General features: G+C 40.1%; 1 protein-coding gene across 1 annotated transcript in view; it reads left to right on the top strand.

Annotated features, from left to right (window-relative positions):
- Window positions 1-7,574: 7,574 nt before the first annotated feature.
- The window catches only part of Smp_093720 (hypothetical protein), a gene marked incomplete at its 3' end in the record, with an annotated part of 4,420 nt that continues 2,669 nt past the window's right edge, over window positions 7,575-9,325 (top strand). The window contains exon 1 of the mRNA XM_018794859.1: window positions 7,575-7,608. The remainder of the gene's footprint in view (window positions 7,609-9,325) is intronic.

Here is a 9,325-nt window from a genome sequence, read left to right as displayed (position 1 = left end):
TCTAGAGTTACTGCCGGTCCCAAGCCCGGGTAAAGGAGGAGGGTTGGGCATGAGGTTAGCGACCCCATCCCGTAGAAAAGCTAACTCGCTAAAAAAACGCTAACAAGAAAAAATAATTCAAACCATTTAAACTCTGCCCTGGAAGTAGAAGGAATAATTATGACGTCTCATGATGATAGCCGAAATTCTTCGGAAGTCACGAGACCGATGCACCTTCTTACAACCAGAGCAACACTCTTTATAGGTATATGGAACGTCCGGACAATGTGGGAGACAGGAAAGACCGGCCAAATAGCAATGGAAATGAGGAGATACAACTTGGCAGTACTCAGAATCAGCGAAACCTATTGGACACAAACTTTACAACAAAGGCTAGGTACAGGAGAGATGCTGCTGTACTCCGGTCACGAAGGGGAAAATGCTCCACGCACTCAGGGAGTTGCTCTAATGCTGTCCAAAGAAGCACGAAATGCACTTGTGGGATGGGAATCTCATGGACCCAGGATAATCAAAGCATCATTCAGAACAAAGAAGCAAGGGATCACAATGAACGTTATCCAATGTTATGCACCCACCAATGATAGCAACGACGATGATAAAGATCAACTCTATGCAAAGCTGCAATCAATTACAGCAAAGTGCTAAAGAAAGGACCTCATCATCATGATGGGAGATCTAAATGCTAAAGTTGGAGTGGACAACACATGATATGAAGATATAATGGGACGACATGGACTAGGAGAGAGAAATGAAGATGGTGAGAGATTTGCAAATCCATGTGCATTCAACAAATTGGTTATATGCGGCACAATATTCCCACACAAGCGCATACACAAAGCTACACGAATCTCACCGGACCACGCCACAGAGAACCAGATAGATCATATTTGTATCAAGGAAAAATTCCGAAGGACGATGGAAGATGTGAGAACCCGGAGAGGAGCTGACATAGCTCCGGATCACCACCTGGTTGTGGCCAAGATGAGACTGAAGCTAAAGAAAGACTGGACAACTGGACATACAGCACTACAAAAGTTCAATACAGCCTTCTTTCGAGATACTGACAAGCTCCATGAATTCAAGATAACTCTCAACAACAGGTTCCAAGCTTTACAGGATCTACTGAAAGAACAAGAAACTACGATAGAGAACAATTGAAAGGGATTAAAGAGGCACCAACTTCAACATGTCAGGAGGTTCTGGGTCGCAAGAAGCAGCAACATAAGGAATGGATCTCTATGGGAACCCTGGACAAAATTCAAGAAAGGAAGAACAAGAAACTAGCAATTAACAACAGCCGAACACGAGCAGAGAAAGTCAAAGCACAAGCAGACTACGCAGAAGCAAACAGGGAAGTGAAGAAAAGCATCAAGGCCGACAAGCAGAAATACATGGGAGAACTAGCAACGACGGCGGAAAAAGCTGCAAGAAAAGGGAATATAAGACAACTATATGATACAACGAAGAAATTGGCAGGAAGATATAGTAAACCGGAGAGACCAGTCAAGGACAAAGAAGGAAAGACAATCACTGAGATTCAAGAACAGAGGAAAAGATGGGCAGAATACTTCGAGGAACTGTTGAATAGACCAGCCCCATTGAACCCACCGAACATCGAAGCAGCACACACTGACCTTCCTATAGATGTCACTCCACCAACGATCAAAGAAGTCAAGATGGCCATCAGACAAATCAAAAGTGGGAAGGCGGCAGGACCTGACAATATACCAGCAGAAGCACTGAAGTCAGACATCGAAATAACTGCAAACATGCTTCACCTTCTATTCAAGAAGATTTGGGAAGAGGAACAAGTGTCAATGGACTGGAAAGAAGGATATCTCATCGAGATACCAAAGAAAGGAGATCTGAGCAAATGTGAGAATTACAGAGGCATCAGTTTGTTATCAGTACCAGGAAAAGTTTTCAACAGAGCGTTGCTGAATCGGATGAAAGACGCAGTAGACGCCGAACTTAGGGATCATCAGGCTGGATTCCGTAAGGATAGATCGTGCACAGACCAGATTGCGACACTACGGATCATCCTAGAACAATCAGTTGAGTGGAACTCATCACTATACGTCAACTTCATCGACTATGAGAAGGCGTTTGACAGCGTGGATAGGAGAACATTATGGAAACTTCTTCGACACTATGGAGTTCCTGAAAAGATTGTCAACATTATCCAAAACTCATACGATGGACTACAGTGCAAAGTCATGCATGGAGGACAGCTGACAGATGCATTCTCAGTAAGGACCGGAGTCAGACAAGGCTGTCTACTCTCCCCATTCCTCTTCCTTCTAGTGATTGATTGGATTATGAAGAATTCGACATCTGAGGGGAAATACGGAATACAATGGACTTCTCAGAATCAATTAGATGGTTTGGACTTCGCAGATGACCTAGCCCTCCTCTCTCATACACACGAACAAATGCAGATGAAGACAGCAAATGTAGCAGCAGCCTCCGCATCGATAGGCCTCCACATTCACAAAGGAAAAAGCAAGATTCTCAAATGCAACACGGAGAACACCAACCAAATCACACTTGATGGCGGAACTCTGGAAGAGGTGGAAACATCCAAGTACCTGGGGAGCATCGTTGATAAACAAGGAGGATCGGATGCAGATGTAAAGGCGAGGATTGGCAAAGCAAGGGCAGCATTTCTACAATTGAAGAACATTTGGAATTCGAAACAACTGTCAACAAATTTCAAAGTGAGAATTTTGAATACGAACGTCAAGACAGTCCTATTGTACGGAGCTGAAACGTGGAGAACTACCACATCCATCGTCAAGAATGTACAAGTATTTATAAACAGTTGTCTACGCAAAATACTCAACATTTACTGGTCGGTTACCATCAGCAACAGCCTTCTGTGGGAGTGGACAAACCAGCAGGTTCCAGCTGAAGAGGAAATTAGGAAAAGACGTTGGAAGTGGATCGGACATACATTAAGGAATTCACCAATGTGCATCACGACTCAATCCCTAACTTGGAATCCGGAAGGGAAGCGGAAAAGAGGAAGGCTAAAGAACACACTACTCCGGGAAATAGAAGCAGATATGAAAAGGATGAATAGCAACTGGAAAGAACTGGAAAGGAAGGCTCAGGACAGATTTGGATGGAGAATGCTGGTGAGCGGCCTATGCTCCTCGACGAGGGGTAACAGGCCTAAATAAGTAAGTGTATAATGGTTTTAACGTATATAATACCAGGTGTGTCAAGTAGTAATGATCTCAAATGCAACCAGAATAAACATGCAATACTGAAACCATTTGTTGGGTATGAGTGATGCTATTGATTTTGTCACTTGATTGATTTGAAAAATACCCGAGGGTATAGATAAATACTTGGCTTTCATCATATAAACAACCGTAAGTTTCTGGAATATTGTTTTCGATATTTGGCGATGAAACTCAAAAAGTTGAAATCAGACAGCTAGTGGTCGAAAGAAAACGTGTTATGGGACAGAGCACAGTTTAAAATGCAGTGAAATGTTAAATGAAGAAACAAGACGAAAAATTGGATCCTGATAAAGATTTAGTCCTTGTCAGCATTGCTAGCCAACGTATATTTATGTCATTTAAAAGCTACGTTTGCTAGTGCTTGGTATTTTAACGAGATTATTTCACTGAAGCATGTAAATGCTACCAAAGCTTGTTAAGGAACCATCGTAGTTAATCATCAATACAGGCAACTCGTTATTAAGATCGACCTGGTAAGCTATGGGTACTAATCAACATTAAGATGCTATAACACACGTGAGCATTAATCAAAGAACTAATACAACATCTGGTTAGCATAGGCAAAAATATATTGGTTGTGTTAAAGTGGCAAGGAGAATTGATAACAGGCTGTGGTTTTTAGTTCATTACTACTACTATCACAATAAACCTAATCCTAAAATTCCAGACTTGTCATGATGTGACTATCTAACCTATGAGATCTTACACGGAAGTCACATCATTGTCCAATCTGGCACATCGTGTCATGACGATCAGCAATATGATGTGATTTACACAAGAATGGCCACGCATCCAAGGCTGAGCCATGCCAGCCGACTGGATGAATGAATGTTTTCGCGCTCACTATTACTGACCTCCTCCAGATGTTACATGTTGAACATAAATCTTTTCAGTAATTATATGCTCGTCTTCGAAGATTATATTTTTAAAACCGCCACCATCACAACTACGCGTCTTGATATGATTTGTTAAAATACCTTTTTAATAAATCGCTCTTAATTATTGTAATTCCACTTTGTTTAACTTTTGAATAATTTTCACATAGATTTCCATTTTTCGCGTGTCAAGAATGAAATCAAAGATTTTGAAACTAATGCATGTTTTTTCCTAATCAGTCGCTGCCGCATTCTTTTTGATTCATCTTTCAGCCTATCAATGCTTGGAGGATTTTTATTGACTTCCTGAAACTAACCCTTTAATTCTGTGAGTATATCATAGTTTTAGTCAGTTTTTCCAAGAAATGTTACTTTTATGCTGCTTAGACTCAGCAACATTACACACGTAGCATGCGTGATTACAAAACAGAAAAGAAGTCGCCCAGGCATGCATGCACAAATATTGTCTAAACTCAACACATTTGTGAACGTATGTGAGTTTTCGACTTTCCCAAATACGATTAGATAAAAAGGGAACTTCCAGGATATTAAGGTTCTGCCAGATAGAAAACCACGTCAGCGAAAAGCAGAAAAAGCTAATTAAAGACCATTAGCATTAATTTCCCGAAAAAGCCCTAATCTTGAAGATTATAAAATTAGGTCTCATCCTGAGAGAATCCCCGACTTTACGTATATGTCACTGTAGAGGCTGATTTTTCTCCATTTGACCCCAATAAATGATGTCCCGTTAAATGAGCACCAAAACAGATCAAATCTACTAGCAACACTATGAATTCATTCGAGAATACTCAAAAGCCAGAACGTCAGTTGCCAGGATGGTATGTTATTAATAGTCAGTAAAATCCACACGTACGCAAGAAGCAGGCACTCAGGGAAATTAGAGTGTGTGTCGAAAGTAGCCATAAATATTTGTGAATGTTAAATGACTGAAGGTAAGTTACTGATGGCCTGTGTAAACAACCAGTGGGAGGATCGATAACGATTGATATGCAGACATTCGTTCAACCAGATTCATACGCGATTTTACGCAATGGGTTAAACATCTAAATTACATCAGTAGATAAGTAAAAATATCCGATGGGTTTACTATGCCACTGGTGAACTTTCCTGAATCACTTAAAATTCAGGATACAGAAGAAGGATACGTGATGCTAATGATGTCCCTTGGTAGAAATGTTAATTTAGATCTCACCTCTAACAGATGTGCTGGCAGTGAATCAGGTAATACAGTTGAAAATTCTGCCATCGCAACATCCAGTTTTTAATAACTGTGCGATGGCCATTATGCGAAGTAGTTTCAATAATTATATAGCTGACTATGCACCAGACACCGGAAAAATTCCATGATATGTGAAAATATTACAAATAATCTCGGCGACTGAAATATAAATACTTCTGACGTTTCGTCCAGCAAACTTGTCCGGACTTCTCTAGGGTAACGTTCAGAACACGACGAAAGTTGGAGAAATGCGAATCACGTTAGGCCCAAAGTTCCGGTTCACAAAGCGCGCGTATATAGATGAATAAGACAATTTAATTAGCTGGTAAGTCAGACGATGTGAGAAGACCGAATGGGGATCGAGATGATAATATGTGAGATAGCAACTAATTGCTCATATGCGGTGATAAATTATGAGATATGCATTAGACACAACTGGTTCAAGAGGGAGATGGTAATCCATCAGTGAGTACATGTCTGTCGAGTCTCCTATTAAAGCTATGCACTCAGGTAGCTGTGGTCACTTAGTATGAGAGTGCATTTCGAACTGGGTCACCTTCCAGTGAGAAAAAAGGTTTTTACTTCAATTTTCGCTCCTCTATATGTAATCGTTCGAGGGTCACCTGTCTATGTAACCTGGCTTGCTCAATATGTTTGTTGAGCATCAACTTGGATTATCTGTATCGGATAACTGGGGACCTACTCGAGTAAGAGAGAAATAGCGTGACCAATCAGCTAACGTCGAAGCCACACCTCACGGTTGTTACCTAATGTGGATTACCATTTCTTAGTATCAAAGTACTATGTCTACTTTGATTGCCGTACATCACAAATAACTTTAATACAGGAATACGTTAACAAGTATGAGTACAAGGAACAGAATACTATCAAAACCCCATAGGGCAGTACATCGCATGCAATAAAAAATGATGCGCGCTGGTTGTCCTTTACCTTGACGAGGATTAGTAAACTACTCGATATTCAGTGACCTGACTGCCGGATGACTTGGCAAGACTCAAAATTCTTGCTAATTACACAGAACCTCATTTATTATTAATATTCTATCATTAATATTTTATTTTCCTTTTCCTTCCTTTCTCAAACATGGCATATGTATTGTTAACATTATTGAAAATTGTGTATTATTGAATTTTTGAAGAAACCCGAAATGGTTTCTTCACAGCACTTATGTACCCATAAGGTGTTTGTGAATAATAATAATAATAATCACTGGTCAGACATGTTGCATGCAATTATTAGATCACATCTTACTCTCCTATAGTTCAGTGTGAGTGTGTGTTCGAGTCCGTCCTCGTCAGACTAGTGTTTTAGCTTGATAATCCACTTGATTGCTCATATCTGTGCCTGGTTTGAGAGAGTTACGCCCCTTTTGAACAAAGATAGTGCTGTGACATTGTTCAATTCAACACCGAGGCGCTCGTAAGTATCACAGAGAATCAAGAACAGCTCTGGGATGATTGAGTCAATATCGTCTTCGTATGAAGTGGAGAACTGCTTTTGACTTAGCTGCATCCCATATATTGTATGATCTGGTTTCTAAGCTCCCTGTAGTTACAATACCGAGATCACTCTTTGAGGAGACAATCGGAGCGTAATCGGGTGTAGGCTGTAAGTTCTTTGTGTCAAATTAGGCAGAATATTCATGATATCACATCTCAATGGGCTGTGTCAGATCACTACCTTAAACGTATTCTTCTAATATTGTAAGGTCCTCTAGAAGCTCAACTGAGTTTTTTCGCTTTTAATGGAGCTCCAAGCATTTGCATCGTCTGTATTGAATACTGCTACCGAGCTTATTTTATCTATAAGGTTATTAATAAAGATTATGGACAGGAATGGACACAAGATTGTTCTTTGTGAAACTCCTGATGTTGAGAAATTCCAACTACAGTGCAATCAATTTAACTCTACGAGAAACACCCTGCTCTTTTGGCAGTTTCTGAGTTAAGATAGAAATAGGTCAGTAAATCCCATCTTAGAAAACTGCACTATGAAATTTACATGCGTTACTGTATCAAAGAATTTAGTGAGGGCGATGGACATTACAATAATAGGTATCTTTAGGTTTCTGCAGGTTGTTCAGCCTTTCCATGCCATAAGGAGATTGTGAGCACAGGACCTGTCTTGTTTAAGACATGTTTAAGATATTGGATATTGAAATTGAGTTACACAACCCACTCAAGGTCGTTAGTAGAAAAAAGGGGTATGCTTCAAAGTAGCGGACGTAAGTTTGTCACATGTAGTGCGCTGCATCTGTCTGTATTCCCCAATGATCATAAAACCTAATGTTTCATTTTATCGCTGTAATTTCACTTAATGAGTCCCGTTCAAAATATTTTTTGTTGCTGTGGGTTCCGAACAAACACGGATATGAACATGCGTAAATCCTGTAGTATAATCCTCATGGAGAATTAATTATTTTTCAGTTATATAAACTCTGAGACTATAATTTGTGGACGACCTTTGAGCGACGCTTAAGTGACCTTGAGTGTCCACCGAATAACTAGGACCAAATGAGGGTTATAATTACTGTTTTAAAACAGTGAGGAATTGGAATTGCAATTTACAGTTATTGGTTAAGGTTGCGAAGTCAATGTAGACCACTTCTATAGGTAATTTTTGGTCTTTGAAAGCATACCAACTATCACGAGCTACTAATGATTTAGTGAGACATGTTCAAATGGTTCAAATGGTTGAGGACGGAATAGAAGAAGCTTTCGCTTAACGGGCTTCCGTGTCTGATAGCAGTGGATCACCAATACCTCCAGGCAAGAACCTAGGTATATGAACGATAATAGAGGGAAAAAAAGAATTTGGTAAATCATAATAATATGTTATCCTTAGTCCTTAGGAATAAGTCAAGTTTTCTCTTAAAGGACTCCTGGGAGGTCGCTTGGACTAGCTCAGTCGGCAGCGAATTCCAGCACTTGACAACTCTAACGGAGTAGAAGTTGTGTCTGCAGTCTGTTCTGCTATGTAGGGTCTCCAATTTCTGGGTGTTACCTCTGAGGTTAGTGTTATGACTAAGCTTAAGAAGTTGTTTAAGGGGATGACCAGAAGTATTAAGGATACTATAAGTCATAAGAAGATCACCTCTAAGACGCCTATACTCTAACGGGTAAAGGTTAAGTGATTGAAGGCGCTCTTCATAAGGTTTGAATTTGAGACCCCGAACTGATTTCGTGGCTCGACGTTGTATACGTTCCAGAGTGACCTTATCCTTTTGGAGGGAGGGAGGAAATACTATGTTTCCGTACTCTAAGTGGGGACGAATAAAACTGTTGAAGATTATGTGGAAGGTTCTACCGTCAAACTGGCCAAAAATGCGCTTCAATGTTACCAGTGCAAGGTTTGCTTGAGAGGCGTTTTTGTCACAGTTCGCATACGATTTCAGGTCGTAGGGTACCAACACTCCTAAATCTTTTTCAACTTGGGAAACTTCTAGAGGTGAGTTACCTAAGTTATAACTATAGTCTGCAACATGTCTCAGATGGACTACCTTGCACTTTGAAGTGTTGAAGGTAAGTCCGTTGTCGTCTGCCCAACTTTGAAGTCGAGTCAGATCCTCCTGCAGAACTAGTATATCATTGTGAGTACGTATCTCTCTCCAAAGTTTCACATCATCAGCAAAAAGCAATAAATCAGATGAAACTTGTTGAGGAAGATCGTTAATATAAATCAAGAAGAGAAGAGGTCCTAGTATTGAACCCTGGGGGACCCCACTAGGACATTCCATAGCCTGAGAGAGAGTGAAAATAAACAAATCATCACGAAATTGGTTTTCTAGGTATGAAGTGATCCAGTCAATTAAAGGGGGTTTTTTATTGAGTCTATGAACTTTTTGGTTTTGCTATCACTTTATAATTAGAGGGACACATTTCTTCCCTACACATTTCATAGGCTATTTTACTACTTCTCAGTTCATGCGTCATTTATTACTT

Source organism: Schistosoma mansoni, chromosome 1 (genome assembly GCF_000237925.1).
Source record: "Schistosoma mansoni strain Puerto Rico chromosome 1, complete genome".
Lineage (NCBI taxonomy): Eukaryota > Metazoa > Platyhelminthes > Trematoda > Strigeidida > Schistosomatidae > Schistosoma > Schistosoma mansoni.
Note: the sequence above shows the minus strand (reverse complement) of the source record. Positions and strands in the feature narration are given on the sequence as shown.